Source organism: Myotis nattereri (genome assembly GCF_964212035.1).
Source record: "Myotis nattereri genome assembly, chromosome: 6".
Taxonomy (NCBI): Eukaryota; Metazoa; Chordata; class Mammalia; order Chiroptera; family Vespertilionidae; genus Myotis; species Myotis nattereri.
Window position 1 is genome coordinate 7,778,085 of NC_138081.1, and position 22,068 is coordinate 7,800,152.

The following is a 22,068-nucleotide window of genomic DNA, read 5'->3' on the forward strand; positions in this document are numbered from 1 at the left end:
TACCTGGTCAAGGCCCCGATTCAAGATCAAAGAATGAGAAAAGAAACAGGAACCATCTCGTCTACCCCCTTACATTCCTTCATTCAGGAGGTGCTTTTGAACAATATTTGCCCCACGCTCTGCTACAGTCAAGGGAGGGAAATGGTGAGGAGGAAATGGTCTCCTGCCTTCAGGTAGCTCTCTGTTTTACAAATAAGGAAAGTGAGATCCAAAAGCATCTATGCCTTGTCCAAAAATAGAGAGCAGCAAACCTAGATCCCAGCTTTCAGATTCCTAATGGAGTATGTTTCCAACAGCAGACAGAACTAGAATGACTAGTAGTGTCTAGGGTGCTAGGAGGTTTTGGAAAGGGAAAGCATTCTACCTCCTGTCCCACTACCAAATAAGAGTAAAACATAATGGCTCTAAAGCCTGGGTCCTGGGGTCACACACATTGGAGATTCAAATTCTCGTTTTGCCAGTTATTGGTAAAGTTGGTCAATCCAACTTTCTCCGGTGACTTTTCCCCTCCAATGTGAATGTCTTACAGGAAACACACCTTACAGTAAGGATATTACAAACTCATACCATACAGTCATTATAAACATTCTGTAAGAAACTGTTCTTGGGCCTCAGAGATCTGTGTGGAAGCTTAGGGCCTAATTTTTGGGTGACCACAATGTTGAAATATTTCACTAATATTAAGGAAAGTTCAGTCTCCCTCAGAAGTGAGCACGTATTGTCCCAATCTTATGGATGATGGAATGGGAACACAGAAAGATTTAAAAATCACAGTATTAGAGCTGAAAGGAACTGATACTGTCTAGTCCCGTGGTCAGCAAACTGTGGCTTGCGAGCCACATGCGGTTCTTTGGCCCCTTGAGTATGGCTCTTTCTAAGCCTTAGGAGTACCCTAATTAAGTTAATAACAATGTACCTACCTATATAGTTTAAGTTTAAAAAATTTGGCTCTCAAAAGAAATTTCAATCGTCGTACTGTTGATATTTGGCTCTGTTGACTAATGTGTTTGCCGACCACTGGTCTAGTTCAACCTCCCCATTTTGCAAATGAAATTGAAACCAAGAGTAGGGAATTGATTCACCCAAGATACCACAGCTAGTCAGGGGTCTCCAAACTTCCAGTCTAGCTCCCCTCCCACTATACCCTGCTACAGTTCCCTTTATAGTTTGAGTTCAATTTGGCCTTACATACAAAAGAATCAGAAATTTTGACCCAAGAACTGATTTTATGTTAGACCATAGACTTTCTAGGAAGCATTTTAACTTGCAACATCCATGGACTAAAGCTGGATTGACCAAAGATCCAAAAGAAAATGTTATTGGAACCTGAGAACCCAAGAAAAACTAAAAACTCTTGGCCAATTACTAGGGTCTTAACTCACACCTAAACAGCCCACATAATGCAAGGAGATCCTTGCAAATAAGAGACCCAAATGGCTCAGAACTGCAGTTCACGATGGGCATTATCTCAAAGGAGTGCAACTACTCTTCAAGTGAATTCTAAAACTTTGTGGGGACATTTTTGGTTCTCAGGCACAATAAAGAACTGTCCCATTCCTAACCACTGTGCAGAAACAATGGCCAAGGTGGCTGGCACATTAGATATGAAGGAAGAACCACCACCACCTCCATCCCCATGGGATGGTTCTCTTGTGGGGATGGGATATGAAATGGAGGAAATGAGGTGTTACCTAATCAGGAGACTCCTAGAAATGTGAGTTTCCACTTGAGTCTGAGGAGATATTAACACCTACATTTCTACCCTGATAGCTTTGTTTTGTGTTTGTTATGAAGAGAGCCTGGAAGAGGACTGATTGAGAGGCAAAGGGACAAATTGCTGAACGCCACTCTAAGGAAGGAAAGCTGACAGCAGTGTGCCAACAGGGCTTCTAGGGACCAGCTCAGAAATGTCAGGGCTATGTTTGGATATGTCACTGCCTGGTTTATGCCCAAGACCAGCCAGTTTCTTTCCGAATTTCTTAGGCTGGTGATCTTGTGTAAAAAAAAAAAAAATTAAACTAATTCCAGATCCCAAGACCAGGTCAGTTTCAGGGGTTCATAAAAGAGTTAAGCCAGCCTATCATTCAGCAGTGCCGTCAGCATCTGTGTAGGCACTGAGGGTGAGGGCTCCTGGATCTCCATGTCCTACTCCACCAGTGTCCAGGGGCCTGGCTGTGGGGTTGGCCGGGGGTCTGGCAGGCATAGGGGGCATCCAGAGTGAGAAGGAGACTATTCAATGACTCAGTGACCACCTGGCCTACCTGAAGAGGGTGAGAAGCTGGAGGCTGATAATCAGAGACTGGAGAGCAAAATCCGGGAACCCCTGGAGAAGAAGAGACCCCAGGTCAGAGATTGGAGCATTATTTCAAGACCATGAGGACCCGATGGCTCAGATCTTTGCAAGTTCTGTGGACATCATTCTGCAGATTGACAATATTCATCTTCCTGCTGATGACTTCAGAGTCAAGAATGAGACAGAGCTGGCCATGTGCCTGTCTGTGGACAGTAGTATCAGTGGGCTCTGAAAGGTCATTGATGACACCAGTGTCACTCGGCTGCAGCTGGTGACAGAGATCAAGGCTCTCAAGGAGGAGGTGCTTTTAGTGAAGAAGAGCCACGAGGAGGAAGGAAATGACCTACAAAACCAGATCGCCAACTCTGGGTTAACCATGGAGTTGGGTGCCCCCAAATCCTCAGCAAGATCATGGCAGACATCCGGGCCCAGTGTGATGAGCTGGCTCAGAAGAACCAAGAGGAGCTCCTAGACAAATACTGGTCCCACCAGGTTGAGGAGAGCACCACTGTGGTCGCCTCGCAGACTGCAGAGACAGGAGCTGCTGAGATGACACGGAGCTGAGTCGTATGGCTCAGTCCTTGGAGATTAGCCTGGACTTGATGAGAAATCCAAAGGCCAGCTTGGCGAGCAGCCTGAGGGAGGTGGAGACACACTGTGCCATACAGATGGAATAGCTCAGTGGGATCCCGCTGCTCTGGGAGTCAGAGCAGGCCCAGACCCAGGCAGAAGGGCAGCGCCAAGCCCAGGAGTAGGAGGCCCTGCTAAACCTCAAGGTCAACCTGGAGATTGAGAGCAACACTTCCGCCGCCTGCTGGTAGAAGGGGAGGACTTCAATCTTGGTGATGCCCTGGACAACAGCCACTCCATACAATCCATCCAAAAGACTACCCACTCACAGGACTGTGGACAGCAAAGTGGTATCTGAGGTGAAGGACACCGAAGTTCTGAGGCATTAAAGTCAGCAGAAGTTGGACACCCCCTGGGGGGTCAGGAAGCCAGTAAAAAGTTCAGATATCATTGAGAAAAAAAAGTAGAATGTAAAATTAGTATACTGTATGTATCTAACTATATAACAAGAGGTTGGAAATACTAATTAAAATTATTAATACTTTAATTTTTTATACTTTTCTATATTTAAATAAATAGATCAACTTTATTTTCTTTTTTAAAAATATGTTTTTATTGATTTTAGAGAGGAAGAGAGAAGGAGAAGAGAGAGAGAGAAATATCCATGTGAGAGAGAAATGTTGATTGGTTGCTTCCCACATGCGCCTGGACTGGGAACCGAACCAGAAACCTCCTGATGCACAGGACGAAGCTCAACCAATTGAGCCACACCAGCTGGGATACAATATATTTTTAAATGATAAAAGATATGACAAAAATAGTGTTGCCTGTGATCCAGATAAGAGAGAATCACAAACAAGTGCAAGAGACATCCGGAAGGATATACTCCATGGTATTACCAATGACAGTCTCTGAGTATGGGAAATCATGAATATTTTTACATTTTTATCAGTATTTTCAGATTTTTAATAAAGCGATCACATAAGAAAACATTAGGAGACATTTCGTTTTGAAGAAAAGAACATTGGGTAGCCTCGGGGCTTGTCGAACATGAGTTCATTTCAGTTCTTTACATTCTCCCTCCCATGAAATCTGCAAAACCTAGGAAGCAGTTAGCAGTAAGATGAGCTATTCAGGGGAGCAAGCAAATGTCTGCTAGCTTACTATAAGTAAGACTGAGTTAAGGACAGTGGCCTGGAAGGAGAGCCTTAATCCTTGTGCTACGTGACGGTGGACGAATTACTTAGCTTCTCTCTAGATCCCAGTTTCCTCACCTCTACATAGGAAATGCTGCAAACAGATCGCTGAAGTGGAGCAAAAGAATAAATCAGAGAAGTAAGAAGATTTTCCTCTTGTCAGCCTTAAATTCTTTTCTGAGTGTGGAAATGTGCAAAAGGCAAGAAGTGGAACTCCCAAAGAAGTCGGGGGAGCAGAAAAAGCTTGCAAATTCCAACCAGCACAAGCTAAAGAGAAACATGGGGCTGCTGGTGAACCAAGTATATACAAAGAGCCTGAGGGATGGAGACCAAACAAGAGACCTAAGAAAGATGACAACGTTTCCTGTCCACAGAAGATGGCACAAGCAAATAAAAGAGTAAGAGTTCACAAGAAGATACCAATTCCTCCACTGCCCATTCACTTGCCACCAGTTAACCTGATTCACGGAAACGTGAGGGTTTGGTGCCAGCAGTTAAAGCTGAGCACCAGCGGCCAGAAATGGAAGCATGTAATAGGCCGCGTGAATGTGCTTAGCCTAACCAGAAGGACATTCCTATCACACCAGAGGAGGCAAGGATGTTGACATGATCAAAAAGGAAATTGAAGATGAAAAAGGGGGAAACGACCCAGGACAGTTTTGGTCTTCCCAAAGTGACTGCTCCCCTGGAGAGGGGGGTTGCTCCTGAGGGAACGGGCAATATTTTTGTAACAACTTCCCCGCCGAAGCTGTGTTTGCCTCCTGGAGCAGAATTGCAGCCACGACTGGGAAGATGGAGACCGTGGGGTCCCCACAGGAGGCCTCTGGTTACAAGGGGTGTGTGGTCCTTGGACAAAGTCTCCCTGCAGACACAGGGGTTTGGGTTCAGCTACAGTGTTATGCTGGGCAAGCCTGGGTTCCTGAGAAACCAGGGCAAGTGTGTTCACTGTTCTTGGTACCTTCCTGTAACTTTCCACCCCTACACCTAGAGGATAATACGTTGTGCCCCAAATGCATTCATAGGAATAAGATATTAGCGAGAAGCTCCCAATTACAATGCCACAAAAAAGAGTATGGCTCTGATTGTAATTAATATGGTAGAAAGGTGACTACAATCAACCCCATGGTGCCACTGACAGCACCTCCAGGCTGCTTCACACCTCCATGCTCCCAGCTTACAGGGCCCATGGTGGGGCAGGGCAGATGCTACCCTCAGACTGCCAACAGTGCCTGCTGCTTCATCTGCTGGGATACAGACAGTTCTGTTTTGAAAGGGACATGCATTTCACAAGCTATCATTCATTGCAGTGAAGATGCAAAAGTCACTCACACCACCCAACTGCCCACCTGAAGCGGAAGGGACCCCAGCAGCTCTTTCACGGTGGGAGCCGAAGTGAGCGTCATGGAGAAACAGGTGGGCTCCCTCGCTGGACTCCTGCCTCAGAATTCTGACTCCTCTAGGGATTTCCATCTCCCAGTTCTAAGTGTATTCACTTCAAACTGCTGACTTTTTTTTTTTTAGAATGGAGCGTTTTACTATTTTATTTGGTACAAAAAAGAACTGAGTGAACAATCAAAGAACACTGGCACCCTCTTCCCCAATTACCATCACCAAAATGTGAGCAAATAACAAGACTCCTATACTAAAAAGAGTCTAACCACAGCTGCTTTCTGTTCATGGTACAACGACAGCACTTTCATCTCTCCCTCTACTGACTATCCCCTCCCTCCTTTCCTTCTCTCCTTCCTCCCTTCCTCTCTCCCTTCCTCCTCTCCTCTCTCCCTTCCTTCTCTCCTCTCTCCCTTCCTCCTCTCCTCTCTCCCTTCCTTCTCTTTCTTTCTTTCTTCCTCCCTCCTTTACTCCCTCCTTTCCTTCCTCCCTCCCTCCCTCCCTCTCTCCCTCCCTCCCTTCCTACTACTATCTATCTGAGTTGATACAGGACAAGATATTCACAAAGTTCATATTGATTCAGCCTAGAACAAAAGCTGGAGAATATTTTAGTTTTAAAGTTTCAAATTATAACATATGGTTTACATAGAAAATAAAATTCAAAATAAGGTTTTATGGAAATAAAACAATAAAGTAAAAAGGAATAATTTAATAAAGTTTAGATTTAAATATTAGATATAATATTTAAATATTAAATCATTAATATTTCTCTTTAAAGTGGGATTAAACTTTTATAAAGTTTCCCTAAAGAGATCTATTTTTAAAAAAACAAATCTTGCCGAAACCGGTTTGGCTCAGTGGATAGAGCGTCGGCCTGCGGACTGAGAGGTCCCAGGTTCGATTCCGGTCAAGGGCATGTACCTGGGTTGCGGGCATATCCCCAGTGGGAGATGTGCAGGAGGCAGCTGATCGATGATTCTCTCTCATCGATGTTTCTAACTCTCTATCTCTCTCCCTTCCTCTCTGTAAAAAATCAATAAAATATATTTAAAAAAAAAAAAAAAAAAAAAACAAATCTTGATTTTACATGTACTGCTGGAGTCCAACCCCAGCAGGTCCAGGGGTCCCCAAAGGTGTGGACGGAGTCGGCGAAGAATGAATGACACGGAGGCTGAATTCAGTTGATCATCATAGCCGGGTTCTCTTGTCAGGGTCTCCAGCCAGGTTCTGTCTAGGATCTCCAGCCAGGTTCTGTAGCCATGTTCTCTTGCTAGGTTCTCCAGGTTCTCCACCCAGGTTCCGTCGCCAGGTTCTGTCCAGGTTCTGTCCAGGTTCTCCTGCCATGTTCTCTTGCTAGGTTCTCCAGCCAATTTCTGTAGCCGGGTTCTATCCAGGATCTTTTGCCATGTTGTCTCACTAGGTTCTGTCTCTAGGTTCTGTCTGCTGACTATCTTAAGCCAAAGGAAAAGCTGTTATTGTGTTCACTCCCAAAAAACACATTCTTAATATTCAAAACATTTTGCGACGTCGTTGTCTTAAGTTGGGACTTCTGGGTTGTGTCCCTGGGATAAAAACTCGGGGCACTTGGCCGGTATTATTTCCAGTTGTAACTGTTTTGTATATTTTTGCTGTTTAAAAAATGTCCAAGGTTACTTCTGTGTCATAAATACGGAGTGTGCTTACAATGTGTATGTAAAGTAATTCATCTGCCGTGTTTCGGGAACTCTGTTGTACGCCAATTATTGTTAATGTTCTTAACTCAGTAGGAGTAAGCCAAAAGGCACGATTTTGTTTCAGTGTAACAAATAACAGACACTTTATTCTTTAAAAAAAAAAAAAAAAGAGAGAGAGAGAATAAATCAAACAAAAGAAAGAAAAAACATTTGGAATTTCATCTATAGCTACAATTAGTACTTATATACTGGAGCTTAGCCCACAAGCCAAAACCTTTATCCTGCACTTATTTCCCAGGATTGGAAGTTTAAATGAAGTGGGCATGAGTGTTTGTGAATATCTATACTAATGAAAGGGTAATATGCAGATGGTTGGGACGCCCTCACGCATAACGACCCATCAGCAGGCTGCATGCGCAGCAGGCGTGGGTGGGCGGGGACTTGCAGAGTTGGGGGACTTGCGTCAGGAATCACAATCCATCACCAGGAGGCCTGGGGCCAGCGGAGGCCTCCGCCCAGCGAGGCCTGGGCATCCCTCGGCTCTGCTCGGTGCGGAGGCAGGAACCCCAGCTCCGGCCTACGACTTTGGGGCAATCCATCAAGGAGCCCTGGATGGGTGGGTGGGGCCTACCTCTTTGGGGCGATGGATTGGGGGGCTCCCACACTGTGACAGGGCACAGGCCAGGCTGGGGGACACCCCCTGAGTGCATGAATTTTGTGCACCGGGCTACTAGTTAAATATTACGCTATTACATAACAATGAGAGAGACAAAGACATGCATTTCTAGAAATAACTATATAAGGCAGTCAACAGTGCAAAGCATCATAGGTTCAAGTGCCAAATAACTAGGAGACAGAAGCCATAGAACTTGGGAGAACAGAAGAGCCGAGGGAGCCCACGGAGGTCTTCAGGGAGACCTTACCTGGGCCTGGGTGATTCTCCACAGGTATGAGGAACAGGCTAGTGAGGGAACAGATTATCACAAAATCATTTTAGCATTTGTTTGTTGTTTTAATTGTGATTAAGAAAAAACTTAAGCCCTATCCGGTTTGGCTCAGTGCAGAGAGCATCAGGCTGCAGACCGAGAGGTCCCAGGTTCGATTCCGGTCAAGGGCATGTACCTTGGTTGCAGGCACATCCCCAGTAGGAGGTGTGCAGGAGGCAGCTGATCGATGCTTCTCTCTCATCGATGTTTCAAACTCTCTATCCCTCTCCCTTCCTCTCTGTAAAAAAATCAATAAAATATATTTAAAAAAGAAAAGAAAAAACTTAACATTTACCCTTAACCATTTTTAAGTGTATACAGTTCAGTATTGTTCAGCACATTCACATGGCTGGGCAATCTATTTCCAGAACAGTTTCATTTTTGCAAAAACTGAAACTCTGTCCCCATTAAACACCTCCCCTTTCCTCACCCCCTAGTTCCTGGCAACCATCATTCTACTTTCTGTTTCTATGAATTTGACTACTTTAGATGCCTCATATGAGTGGAATCATACAGTATTAGCCTTTTCACTTTACACTGGCTCATTTCACTTTACACAGTGTCCTCAAGGTTCATCCATGTTACTGCCTATGTCAGAATTCCCTTCCTTTTTAAGGCTGAATAACATTTCATTGTGTGTAGGTACCACATTTTGTTTATCCATTAATCTGTTGATGGACATTTGGGTTGCTTCCATTGTGAATAATGCTGCTATGAACATGAATGTGCAAATATCTTTTCAAGACCCTGCTCTCAATTATTCTGGATGCATGCCCAGAAGTGGGATTTCTGGATCATGTAGGAGCTCTTTTTTAAAGGACCCTCCATGCTGTTTTTCATAGTGGCGCCCCATTTTACAATCCATCCAACAGTGCACACGGGTTCCAGTTTCTATACATCTTTGTTAACACTGGTTATTTTGTTTTGTTTTGCTTTGCTTTGCTTGACAGTAGCAAAGCAAAACAAAACAGAATGATTTGCATTTTGTGACAGTTAGTGATTTTGAGCATATTTTCATATTCTTGTTGGCCATATATAAATGATCTTTGGAGTAATGTCTATTCAAGTCCTTTGCCCATTTTTAATAAGATTATTTGATTTTTTTGTTGCGTTATAGGAGTTCTTATATATTCTAGATATAAACCCATTATCATTTATATCATTTGCAAATATTTTCTCCCATCCTATGGGTTGCCTCTTACTATGTTGATTATGTCCTTTGATACACACAAGTTTTAAATTTGATGTAGTCCCATTTGTCTATTTTTTATTTTGTTGCCTGTGCTTTTAGTAGTGTTATATCCAAGAAATCATTGTCAAGTCCAATATCATGAAGTTTTTTTCCTAATTTTCTTTGAGGGCTTTTATTTTATTTTACTTTTTTATTGATTTCAGAGAGGAAGGGAAAGGGAAAAAGAGAAACCCCAATGACGAGAGAGAATCATCGATAGGTTGCCTCTTGCACACCCCACCCTGGGGACTGAGCCTGCAACCCCGGCATGTGCCCTGACAGGGAATCAAACGGGTGACCTCCAGGTGCATGGATCGATGCTCACCCATTGAGCCACACCAGCCAGGCATAAATATATCTTTTCTATAAGTCTTCATTTGTATAATCTGCCTCAGTGGCACGTCATACTATACCCATCTATCTAGCCTGTTTTTTTCTTTCATTCAAAGTATGTTGAAAATAGCTTTCTACATCAATAAATATAAATTTACATTTACATTTTCAATGGCTATATCTTATTCCAATTTAGAAATGTATTCTCTTTGATAAGTCTATTGATGGGCTCTGAGATATTTCCAATTTCTGATATAAGGAATTATTAGCCCCAATTTTAAGATTGGGGAATTGAAGCTCTGAAAAGCTCAATGACCCCTTTTTTGAAATTCTGGTCTGGAACTAAACTGCTCAGGCATAACTCCAGACTAATGACTCTTAAAACAGTGCTCTTTCACCTAGTTGGCGTGGCTCAGTGGTTGGGCATGGATCTATGAACCAGGAGGAGGTCACAGTTTGATTCCTGATTAGGGCACATGCCCAACTGTGGGCTTCGTCCCCAGTGTGGGTCGTGCAGGAGGCAGCCGATCAATGATTCTCTCTCATCATTGATGTTTCTATCTATCCCTCTCTCTTCCTCTCTGAAATCAATAAAAATACATTTTAAAATATATATATTTTCTCCAACTAAGCCACAGGAAGCTGGAATTCTTGGCACATGATATGGACTTGACCACTAAAACTGAGACTTATTTTAACTGCCCAATTTCTTAAAAATTTAAGACTGTATTTACTATAAAACCCAGCCAGCCCTGGCCGGTGTGACTCAGTTGGTCGGAGTGATATCCTATACCAGTGATGGCGAACCTATGACACGTGTGTCAGAGGTGACACGTGAACTCATTTGTTTGGTTGATTTTTCTTCATTAAATGGCATTTAAATATATAAAATAAATATCAAAAATATAAGTCTTTGTTTTACTATGGTTGCAAATATCAAAAAATTTCTATATGTGACATGGCACCAGAGTTAAGTTAGGGTTTTTCAAAATGCTGACAAGCCGAGCTCAAAAGGTCTGCCATCACTGTCCTATACACTGGAGGATTACTGGTTTGAGGTTTGATTCCCAGTCAGGGCACATATGCAGATTTCAGGTTTGACCCCCTGGCTAGGTGTGTATGAGAGACAACCGATTGATGTTTCTCTCCTTCTCCCTCTCTTTTTAAAATCAATAAAAAAAACAAATCTTTGGGCAAGGATTAACAAAAAACCCCAGCCATTCACCCAGCTGGTGTGGCTCAATGGTTGAGCCTCGACCTATGAACCAGGAATTCATGGTTCAATTCCCGGTGCAATTCCTGGTCAGGGCACATGCCTGAGTTTGGGGCTTCATTCCCAGTAGGGGGCATGCAGGAGGCAGCCAATCAATGATTATCTCTCATCATTGATGTTTCTATCTCTTTCTCCTCCCTTCCTCTCTAAAATCAACAAAATAGCCGAAACCGGTTTGGCTCAGTGGATAGAGCATCGGCTTGGGGACTGAAGGGTCCCGGGTTCGATTCTGGTCAAGGGCATGTACCTGGGTTGCGGGCACATCCCCAGTAGGAGATGTGCAGGAGGCAGCTGATCGATGTCTCTCTCATCGATGTTTCTATCTCTCTATCTCTCTCCCTTCCTCTCTGTAAAAAATCAATAAAACATATATAAAAAAAATAAAATCAACAAAATATATTTTTTAAATTTTTCAATAAGTTATAAAGATAACCATTTATTAATATTTATATAAAATATGTTTTTAAAAGTTAATAAAAATAAATACAGTATCATCCACTTTTTGAAAAATAAAACTATACATATAAACTTTAATAAATACTAGAATATGTATCAAAATGTTAATAGAAATTATATCTATGGCTGGTAGCATTATAGGTGGTTATTTTTCTTCTTTGTGATAATCTATGTGTTCTAATATTTTTACAATGTTCTTTTGAAAAGAATAATTTTCTAATTTTAAAAGTGAGAGTAGGAAAAGGATTATTTAAATAGGACACCAAAAATACCAAGCATAAGATAAATAATTGATAAAATGGACTATATTAAAATTCAGAAATTCATCAAAAGACACCATTCAGAAAGTGAAAAGGCGAGTCACAGACTTGAAGAAGATAGTTATAATACATCCATCCAATAATGAACTCAAATCCAAAATACATAGTTAAAAAATACTTTTACAAATAACTAAGTAAAAGACAGACAACCCAATAGTTAATGGGTACAAGACTTGAACAGGCACTTTACAAAAGAGAACATCCAAAATTTCCAACAAGTCTACATACTTCTTAAAAATATATATTTTTTTTGCCGAAACCGGTTTGGCTCAGTGGATAGAGCGTCGGCCTGCGGACTGAAGGGTCCCGGGTTCGATTCCGGTCAAGGGCATGTGCCTGGGTTGCGGGCACATCCCCAGTGGGAGATGTGCAGGAGGCAGCTGATCGATGTTTCTCTCTCATCGATGTTTCTAACTCTCTCTATCTCTCTCTCCCTTCCTCTCTGTAAAAAATCAATAAAATATATTTAAAAAAAAAATAAAAATATATATTTTTTATTGATTTCAGAGAGGAAGGGAGAGGGAGAAATAGAAACAGCAATGATGAGAGAAAATCATTGATCGGCTGCTCCCAGCACACCCCCTAGTGAGGATCGAGCCCACAACCCAGCATGTGCCCTTGACAGGAATTGAACCCAGGACCCTTCAGTCTGCAGGCTGACGCCCTATCCACGGAGCCAGACGGGCTAGGGCTACATACTTTTTAAAGTGCTCGTTGCAAATTAAAACCCACAAATCAGATACACACTCATTAGAATGGGAAAAAAAAAAGATAATGGAAATACCAAATATTGGCCAGGTTGTGGAACTAGAACTCTCAGATATTTCTGGTGGGAAAACATTGATACAATCACTTTGAAAAACTGTTTGTTCTACCAATTGAAGTTATAGCATGCCTGCCCTCTTGTCCTATAATTTCTCTCCTAGGAATATACCTAAGAGCAGTGAGGGCTTATGTCCACCAACAGAAATATATGAGGATGTCCACAGCAGTGCTCTTCATAATCACCCAAATCTAGGAACAATCTAATGGCCATGGACAGTAGGAAGGATAAATTGTGGTCGATCCACACAATGGAATACTAAATGCAAATATGAACTCCTGCTATATGCAACATCATGGGTGGCTGAGGAGCATGTGCCAAAGAGCGTATCTGTGTGATTCCATTTATAAAACTGGTGAACGAATCTCTGCTGATAGAGGTGGTTGCCTGGGGGGGTGGGGGGTGGTGAGGGGGCGGTGGTTATTGACTGAGTGCAAGCTTGGGAGAGCCTCTGAGGTACTGGGAATGTTTGGTATACCTTTTTTAAAAATATATTTTTATTGATTTCAGAGAGGAAAGAAGAGAGAGAGAGAGATAGAAACATCCATAATGAGAAAGAATCATGAATCGGCTGCCTCCTACACGTCCTCCACTGGGGATCGAGCCCACAACCCGGGCATATGCCCTTGACCGGAATCAAACTCGGGACCTTTCGCCAGAACCGGTTCGGCTCAGTGGATAGAGCGTCGGCCTGCGGACTCAAGGGTCCCAGGTTCGATTGCGGTCAAGGGCATGTACCTTGGTTGCGGGCACATCCCCAGTGAGGGGCGTGCAGGAGGCAGCTGATCGGTGTTTCTCTCTCATGGATGTTTCTAACTCTCTATCCCTCTCCCTTCCTCTCTGTAAAAAAATCAACAAAACATATTAAAACAAACAAAAAAACCTGGGACCTTTTAGTTCACAGGCCGACGCTCCATCCACTGAGCCACACCGGCTAGGGCTGTTTCGTATACCTTGATGGAGTTACCCAGGTGTGTGCATAGGTAAAAATTTATCAAGCTTAATATTTTGCTGTCTACAATTATAATTTAATTTTTTAAAGTTTTATTAAAAAGTGTCAGAGCAGCAAGAAGAAACCTATTCAGCCGTGTTTGGAGGGTGAATATTAAGACTAAAAAGTAAGGGCTCGAAAAATTGCCTATAAAAAAAAAAAAAAAAAAAAGTCCACGCTTCCGCCCCAGTAGAAAAGGAAAATTCTGAGCTTTTCTCCTGCGAGTGTTCAATATTTTTTTAGTCTCTTCATACTTTATTTCTCACTGGTGAACTGGGAGCTGATATCTGGTCATTTGTGGTCTGTCCGTTAAGGGACTGGATTAAATATAGTTTATCCATACACATTTACAGGTGTGTACATGTCACAGAGAGGAAACAAATGATTCCAACCCTTTGCATAGGATTTGGTGCCTGGAAAAAGTGCTGGAAGGCTGAAAGGTGGTTTTGCTCCGCCCAGTTCTCCCCTCAGCAGTGTCCGCAGCTGTCAGGTCTCAGCAGCCTCTACAGAGCTCCAGCCCGCAAGTGGTGGTCCTGCCCTTCGTCCTTCCCGGCCCATCCCACCTGCCATGCCTGCTCTGAGCTGAGGCATTTACTGACTTGGAAGGTGTTACCTGGAAACTGCCTTTTCCCCGGGGGCATTTGCATTGCGAAAGGGGACGTTACAGACACGCTGGACAGACCTATATGTGGGAGGAAGAAGGGGAATTTACAAACGCAAGTTGCATTCGAAATGATTGGCAGGTTCCCTAAAATGTTTAGAAGAAATTCCAAGAAGTTCAAAAGCGTTTAGGTACACTGAAACTTACAATTCGTAACAAACCATTATCTCCCTGGAGCCTGACGACAACCTGTGGTGTGGCCTGGGTCCCTGACCCCATTTTAGGGACCTAAACGCCCACTGGGAAAGCTAAGCACGTTCACAGGGTTACGCAACTGGGACTCGGAGGCCTCAGAACGTGAACTTGAGTCACCGCACTCCGGACACCCCACCCCCGCCTTCCTCTTCCACAAAAGCCTTAGACCGCTGTACCGATTTTTAGGTAATTTCCACACAGAGGTGGAATATTGGCGCTAGATGAAAGATAGATGAAAGGTAGACCTATTTTCTACAATGTCTCCAAGTTCCATCTTATTCTAACCACTTGTTTGCATGTAACTAACATTTTTTTATATCGTGCTGGTTTTTTCTCTTTAATGCTCAGGAGCCCGGGTATAGGGGACAGTTAGGTTCAGGGCCTCAGGTCTGGTAGGATTAACTAAACGGTGTCGCGGGCCTTTCTGGAACCAGCGGGAGGAGCTTTGAGCCCTCCCCTGCAGATTTGCTCCTGGAAAATTCTTTCTCTTTTTCTTTCCTCTCCTAGCTCTCATTTGAGCCTCACTTCAGTTGTGTCACTTCCCGACCTTCTGGATGTGCTGGTGGTAGCTACCAACTGCCACAACCTTTGACTCCAGATGCTCTCCGCACATTTATTTTCATGTCTGATCAGGGATGTCGTGGAGGCACTGAGAGGTGGGCTGGGGAGGGTCTGAGCCTCCCTCACAGCAAGCCACTCCGTATAAACACACCATTTAAGTAGAAACAGTGGTAAGGAAATGCAGCTTTATAACAATTTCCTGAAATTCAGAGTCCCCAGCTTTCACAACCCCTAGGGCAGCGGTTCTCAACCTGTGGGTCGCGACCCCTTTGGCGGTCGAACGACCCTTTCACAGGGGTCGCCTAAGACCATCCTGCATATCAGATATGTACATGACGATTCATAACAGTAGCAACATGACAGTTGTGAAGTAACAACGAAAATAATTTTACGGTTGGGTCACAACATGAGGAACTGTATTTAAAGGGCCAGAAGGTTGAGAACCACTGCCCTAGGGCAGTGGCTGGCAAACTGCGGCTCGCGAGCCACACGCGGCTCTTAGGCCCCTTGAGTGTGGCTCTTCCACAAAATACTGACTTCTGCGCATGGGCCACGAAGTTTCAGTCGCACTGTACGTGCGCGCCCGCACGTGGTATTTTAAAGAGCCGCATGTGGCTCACGAGCCACAGTATACCGACCACGGCCCTAGGGGTATTATTTATGTGATACACAATGTCAGGATGGCCCTGAAATTCTGCAAGAAGGGACAGTTGCCTAACTACCTTCCAAAGGGCTTGCCCCTCCTACGAACCCCCAGTACAAAAATTCAAGAGCGCCTTTGATAAGGCAAACACGGCGCCCAGGACCGGGCAGGTACCAGCAGGAAGGAGCCAAGTCCACAGCGTTCACTGACGTCACGGGGAATGGAAAAGGACCACGGGTTGAGACAGGTAAGGTCCAGAGTGCAGGAGGCCAGAGGTTAGTCAGCAAACACAGCAACCACAGCAGTTAGGCAAGGCCCAGCGTTCATCCCGGGGGAGGGCTGTCTGCGCAGAGGAGAGGGGGCGCTGCCCCCACTCCTGTTGATTTATGCCACAAAGAAGTCTGATGCGTACAATTCGCCACCAGAGACGCTGAGAGGGCTTCTCACAAGAATGACCAAAAGTTGCATGTTTGACTTAAGACTTCAGTAAAGGTCGCTCTTTGTTTCGGGGAGAATCACATTTGTCTTGAGTTTTTGCTTTATTGTGTTCAAATCTGTTAGTTTATGAAACCAGGAGAACTCGGACATCGGCTGGTCTAAAAGAGCATTAATGAGTCTCCATCATCATAAATTACATCGTTCACCAAATTTGCTAAACTTCTCAACTCTGGTCACTACCTGGAAGGTTAAATCACCTTCTCTGAGGGTGGGCCAAATCCGGGTTCAGTTGTGCACGGGGAACACCCGGCCCCCTGCCCCCCAGCTGCAGGCCCCAGATTCTGGCCCCAGGTGACCATTGCCAGACGAAGAGGGGTGTTTCTATCTGGCAGAAAAGAAATGGTCAGACGGGAGACTTTGGATGCCCGTGTTCTGTTTTTCAGGTCACCAAGAGGCCCAAAGTGTCCCCAGTTGGACCTCTTTGGACAGACCCATCTGAAACTTCTGTGGCATCGAGTGTGGAGAATGTGTGAACTCCCAACAGCTGTGGACCTGACCTCCCTGGATACCACGCCTTCCTTTCCCTCTAAATTCCAGAGCAGAGACTAGATAACTCAGCCAGCTTTGGTGGACGTTTGCCAACACCTGTTGTTTAGAATAAAGGGAGGGGCAACCCCTGGAGATTCAGGGGTGCCTGCACTGACCCCAGACCTAGGCATTGAGGTGTATTTTGCAAAATGACTCATTGCTCTTTGTATTACATCCTGCCATGTGGGCCTGCTCTAAGGCCTTGCTCTTTCTTTTTGATTAAACTAATCTACGTAAACAAACAAGCAAGCAAGCAAACAAACCTATGTTATGTGGTGGGCAGAGACCAAGGAACAAATGGTCAGCACAAGGGAAGGTTTGACATGAATAGCTCCACCGCTAGCCTGGGAACTGATGTAACTAGGACGCGAAGAGACGTGAGAGTTACAGAATGCCAACAATAGGCACTTACGGTTGGCTGTGTGCCAGGCCCTGGGCTATGCATGTTATGTGTATTTATGAACTTTATTTAGTGCAACAACCCTGTGTGGTATTATTGTCTCTGTTTGGTAAATGAGAAAACTTAGAAGGGATTTAAATAAATTGCTCAAGTTTACATAGCTGGCATTGCTGTAGGCAGTTAGACATGACAGAGCAAGGACGATGGGCCAGGGGCAGAGGGTCACCAGGGCGGAAAGCCCCAGGTGCCTAGCAAAGGACAATCAAAAGGGTGGGACGTCACCCCCAGGGTATTTCTCCTCCCCTAGGAAACCACTGGTCACCCGTTTGGACCCCCTGACCTTTCCTCCCTAGAGATAACATCTATGAATGACTCAGTTGTATTTCAGCTCCAGGCCCAGATAAGCAGCAAAACCGGCCAAAGCTGACGTCAGGACCAGCTGCAATGACTAATGACCCCCGCCCTGGTGCTAGCCAATCAATCAGTGGGGACCACAATCCTGAACGGACACACCTGGAAAGCTGCTGCATAGTCTAGTCTAGTACTAGTAAGATCCTCCCCTGAGACCTCCCCTAAAATCTCCGCCCGTAGAACCCTTACGATGGAGGACCCAGTGCGCTCTCCCTCCAGGCCGGCCGCCTGCCCATGACTTTCCCTTCCCCTCTGCCCCCGCGCCCCCTCCAGGAGCTTCCTCACGCCCAAGCTCCAAGGGCTTCCTTGACCTCTATAACCTGTTTGCTAAGCCCATTTCTTCTAGGAATTACTTTTTCTACCTCTGTAATTTACCCAATAAATGTTCTCTTACAGGGTGGGTCATGCTCTGAATTCTTTCCTAGCGAGAGCCCAAGCAGTGAGGTTGCTGAACCCAGGTTTGGTCTGACCCCACCCGTCAGACACCTGGTGCCATTCCCGCTACCTACAACAGTGTGACAGAGCCAGAGCTGTGTGTTCACAGAACTGTTTTATTTTCCTTCCTACTTCACAGAAAGACCACATTTCCCAGATCTCCACGCATTTAAATAGGACCGTGCAATTGAATTCTGGTCAGAATATAGATGTGATATACCCCATATCCAGGCTTAAAACATTCCACCTAAACCTCACTTCCTTTTTCTTAATATTTTATTTATTGATTTTATAGAGAGAGGAAAGGGGAGAGAGAGAAACATCGATTTGATGTTCCATTTATTTATGCATTCCTTGATTGATTCTTGTGTGTGCCCTGACCACACAAGCAAGTGTCCAGATAGTATCCATTTTACTTATATCTGTTCTCAAACTAATATCCTGTTCAGAATCACATTTGCACTTAGTTGTCTTGAGTTTTTAGTCTCCTCTAATCTGGAACCTTATAAATAAGGTTACTGCCTTAGCCGGTTTGGCTCAGTGGATAGAGTGTCTGCCCGATGACTGAAGGGTCCCGGGTTCGATTCCAGTTAAGGGCATGTACCTTGATTGCAGGCTCGATCCATGGCCCTGGTCAGGGTGCATGCAGGAGGCAATTAATCAATGTATTAATGTTTCTCTCGAGAGAAACCAAGATGGCGGCATAGGTAAACACCGGAAATTGCTGCCTCGCACAACCACTTCAAAAATACAACTAATAAGACAAAACGGACATCATCCAGAACCATAGGAAGGCTGGCTGAGTGGAAATTCTACAACTAGAAGGAAAGAGAAAAGCACACTGAGACTCAGAGGAGGTGCGTAAGTAAAGTGCAGAGGTATGGAGGCGCACATGGAAAGGGCTGGCAGCTGAGGACAGGGTTGTCTTTTTCAAACGGGAGGGAGTCTCAAGCTCCTAACTGCTCTGAACTCCAGTTCCAGGTGAGTCTCTGGGGACCCAGACTCATACAGGGAGAAACTGGACTCTCTGGCATCTGGCAGAACTTGAGGGTGGCTTTCTCTCAGAGATGCTTGCAGCAATTACCGGGACACTGAGACACAGGGCCTCTTAGGGTAGGATTGGGGAGCAGCCATAGCTGCTTGCTCCACCCTGTTGATCCTCTGAAAGCCCGCCCCACCCAAGCTGTGCGCAGAGGCTTTTGCATATGAAAGGCCTGGCCCTTTGCAAACTGAAAATTACCTAACAAACTGCAGGTGAATCAGAGAGACCCAGAACTTCCAAAAGAGGGACCAAGGCCCCACAGCAGCTTGCATTGCTTCACAGCTGGGCCTCATCTGGGCACCTCCAAAACCCAAACAAAGAAGAGGAATCTGCAGATCTCTCCATAGCTCCTGCTGGGTAGCCTCAGGCAGAGGCTAAATTAGCACCTCCTTAGAGATCCAAGAGCCAGTGTACCCAGTGGTCAGAATGGGACCATCCAGATTACAACTCCTCACATCCATAAGGGACACACTCAGGGGGCAGACTCAGTGAGCACCAAAGCCCCACTGAAGCAAGTCTTGCCCCAGAAGGGTGTCTCCAGCTCAAAAGTTCTCCCACTGCAGACACAGCTGATTCTCACAGCCAATTGGCCTGGAGGTCAATTCCTCCCAGTGATACCTACAACAACCAAGGCATAACTGCAACAAGACTGTGCACAAAGCCCACAAAGGGGTGCACCAAGTGTGTCCACCTCAGGTAATTGGGGAGGCTGAGCCACTGGGCCCTATAGGACACCTAACAGAGAAAGCCACTCTATCAACACAGGGAAGCATAAAAAATGCAGAGACAAAGAAACAGGTCACATATGACAGCAATGGAGGAAAGCAAACTACTGGATATAGAGTTCAAAACCATGGTTATAAGGTTTTTCAAGAATTTTCTAGAAACCACTGATAAATTTAGTGAGGCCCTCAAGAAATCTAGTGAGACCCTTGATGTTATGAAAAAGGACCAACTAGAAACTAAGCATGCACTGACTGAAATAAAGGATATTATGCAGAGGTCCAACAGCAGACTAGAGGATCACAAGAATCAAGTCAAAGACTTGAAATACGAAGAAGCAAAAATCACCCAACCGGAAAAACAAAAAGAAAAAAGAATCCAAAAATATGAAGATAGTGTAAGGAGCCTCTGGGACAACTTCAAGCGTACCAACATCCAAATTATGGGGGTGCCAGAAGAAGCGAGAGAGCAAGATATTGAAAACCTCTTTGAAGAAACAATGACAGAAAACTTCCCCTACCTGGTGAAAGAAATAGACTTACAAGTCCAGGAAGCACAGAGAACCCCAAACAAAAGGAATCCAAAGGGGACCACACCAAGACACATCATCATTAAAATGCCAAGAGCAAAAGACAAAGAGAGAATCTTTTTTAAAAAATATTTTATTGATTTTAGAGAGGAAGGGAGAGGGAGAGATAGAAATATCAATGATGAGAGAGAATCATTGATCAGCTGCCTCCTACACGCCCCCTACTGGGGGATCGAGCCCGCAACCCAGCATGTGCCCTTGGCCGGAATCGAACCTGGGACCCTTCAGTCCGCAGACTGATGCTCTCTCCATTGAGCCAAACCAGCTAGGGTAAAAGAGAGAATCTTAAAAGCAGCAAGAGAAAAACAATCAGTTACCTACAAGGGCGTACCCATACGACTGTCAGCTGATTTCTCAACAGAAACTATGCAAGCCAGAAGGGAGTGGCAAGAAATATTCAAAGTGATGAATAGCAAGAACCTACAACCTAGATTACTTTAACCAGCAAAGCTATCATTCAGAATTGAAGCTCAGATAAAGAGCTTCACAGATAAGAAAAAGCTAAAGGAGTTCATCACCACCAAACCAGTATTATATGAAATGCTAAAAGGTATCCTTTAAGAAGAGGAAGAAGAAGAAAAAGGTAAAGATACAAATTATGAACAACACACATCTTTCTACAAGTGAATCTGAAAATCAAGTGAATAAATAATCCGATGAACAGAATAAACTGGTGAATATAATAGAATCAGGGGCATAGAAAGGGAGTAGACTGACTATTCTCGGGGGGCGGGGAAAGGGGTGTTGGGGGGGTGGGAAGAGACTGGACAAAAATTGTACACCTATGGATGAGAACAGTGGGTGGCAGGGGTAAGGACAGAGAGTGGGGTGGGAACCGGGTGGAGGGGAGCTATGGGGGGAAAAGGGGGGAACAACTGTAATAATCTGAACAATAAAGATTTAATTTAAAAAAATGTTTCTCTCTGTGTGTCCCTCCTCCTCCCTTCCACTCTCTCTAAAAATCAATGGAAAAATATCCTCGGGTGAGGATTAAGAAATAAACAAACAAATAAATAAGGTTACTTATAAGTGAGTTCCTCAGCTTTACTTTGTCTTTCTCAACCTTGACATTTTTGAAAAGTACAGCTTTTTATTTTTTTCAGAACGTTATTCAATTTTTGTTTGGCTGATGTTGTCTCATCCTTAAATTCGGATTACTATACATTTTGACAGGAATATGACATCATTTTGGGAGGTACATGATGTTGGTTTGTGACAGGATAGTAAGAAGCTAGGGAAATTCCTTGACAAGTGGAATAAGGGAAACTGAGACATAATAATGAAACAAGGCCAAAAAAAATCGAACACTTTACAGCTAGCTAATAAATCATAAGGTTTTATCTTCCCTGACTTAGGAGCAAATGGGTTACACATTTCAGACCAGCCCTGGCCTCAGTCTGGGTCTGTCTTTGATGATGGTCTTTGAAAATAAAAGTAACCAGATAACATAACCCTGACCCCTCAACGTGCATATTTTGATGAATCAACATATTTAAAGACACGCCTGGAAAGCTAATGAACATTATTTTAAGACCTTCCCCTGAGACCTCCCTTAGGATTCCCCCCTACCAAAGAAAGATAAAAAGCCTCAAGACAAAGAACCCAGGCTTTGTATCTCTGTTTTTTTTCTACTAAACTCTAAGGATGCCAAGAAAATTGCAACCAGGGGAGCAGTGGGTAGTGGCAGCTTGTACTGGACTTACGCCCTGAACCTGTCTCCAAGGCCCCCTGTTTCTCTGACTTTCTCTCTCCTGTTGCCTCTTCTACCTTAACACCTCCCTTTGCTTCACTGTCCCCAGCTTTAATAAATGTATTCTTGCCCTGCCAGTGTTTCTTAGTGGTTAGAGC

At 44.3% G+C, this 22,068-nt stretch overlaps 2 pseudogenes across 2 annotated transcripts; both read left to right on the plus strand.

Moving 5' to 3' along the window:
- Positions 1 to 1,456: 1,456 nt before the first annotated feature.
- On the plus strand, positions 1,457 to 3,252 carry LOC308521560 (keratin, type I cytoskeletal 18-like; annotated as a pseudogene). The gene is made up of 2 exons: positions 1,457 to 1,493; positions 2,158 to 3,252. The product of its transcript is annotated as a keratin, type I cytoskeletal 18-like (transcript).
- Positions 3,253 to 4,436: 1,184 nt separating this feature from the next.
- LOC308521561 (developmental pluripotency-associated protein 4-like) lies at positions 4,437 to 5,151 on the plus strand (annotated as a pseudogene). The gene has a single exon. The product of its transcript is annotated as a developmental pluripotency-associated protein 4-like (transcript).
- Positions 5,152 to 22,068: the final 16,917 nt, after the last annotated feature.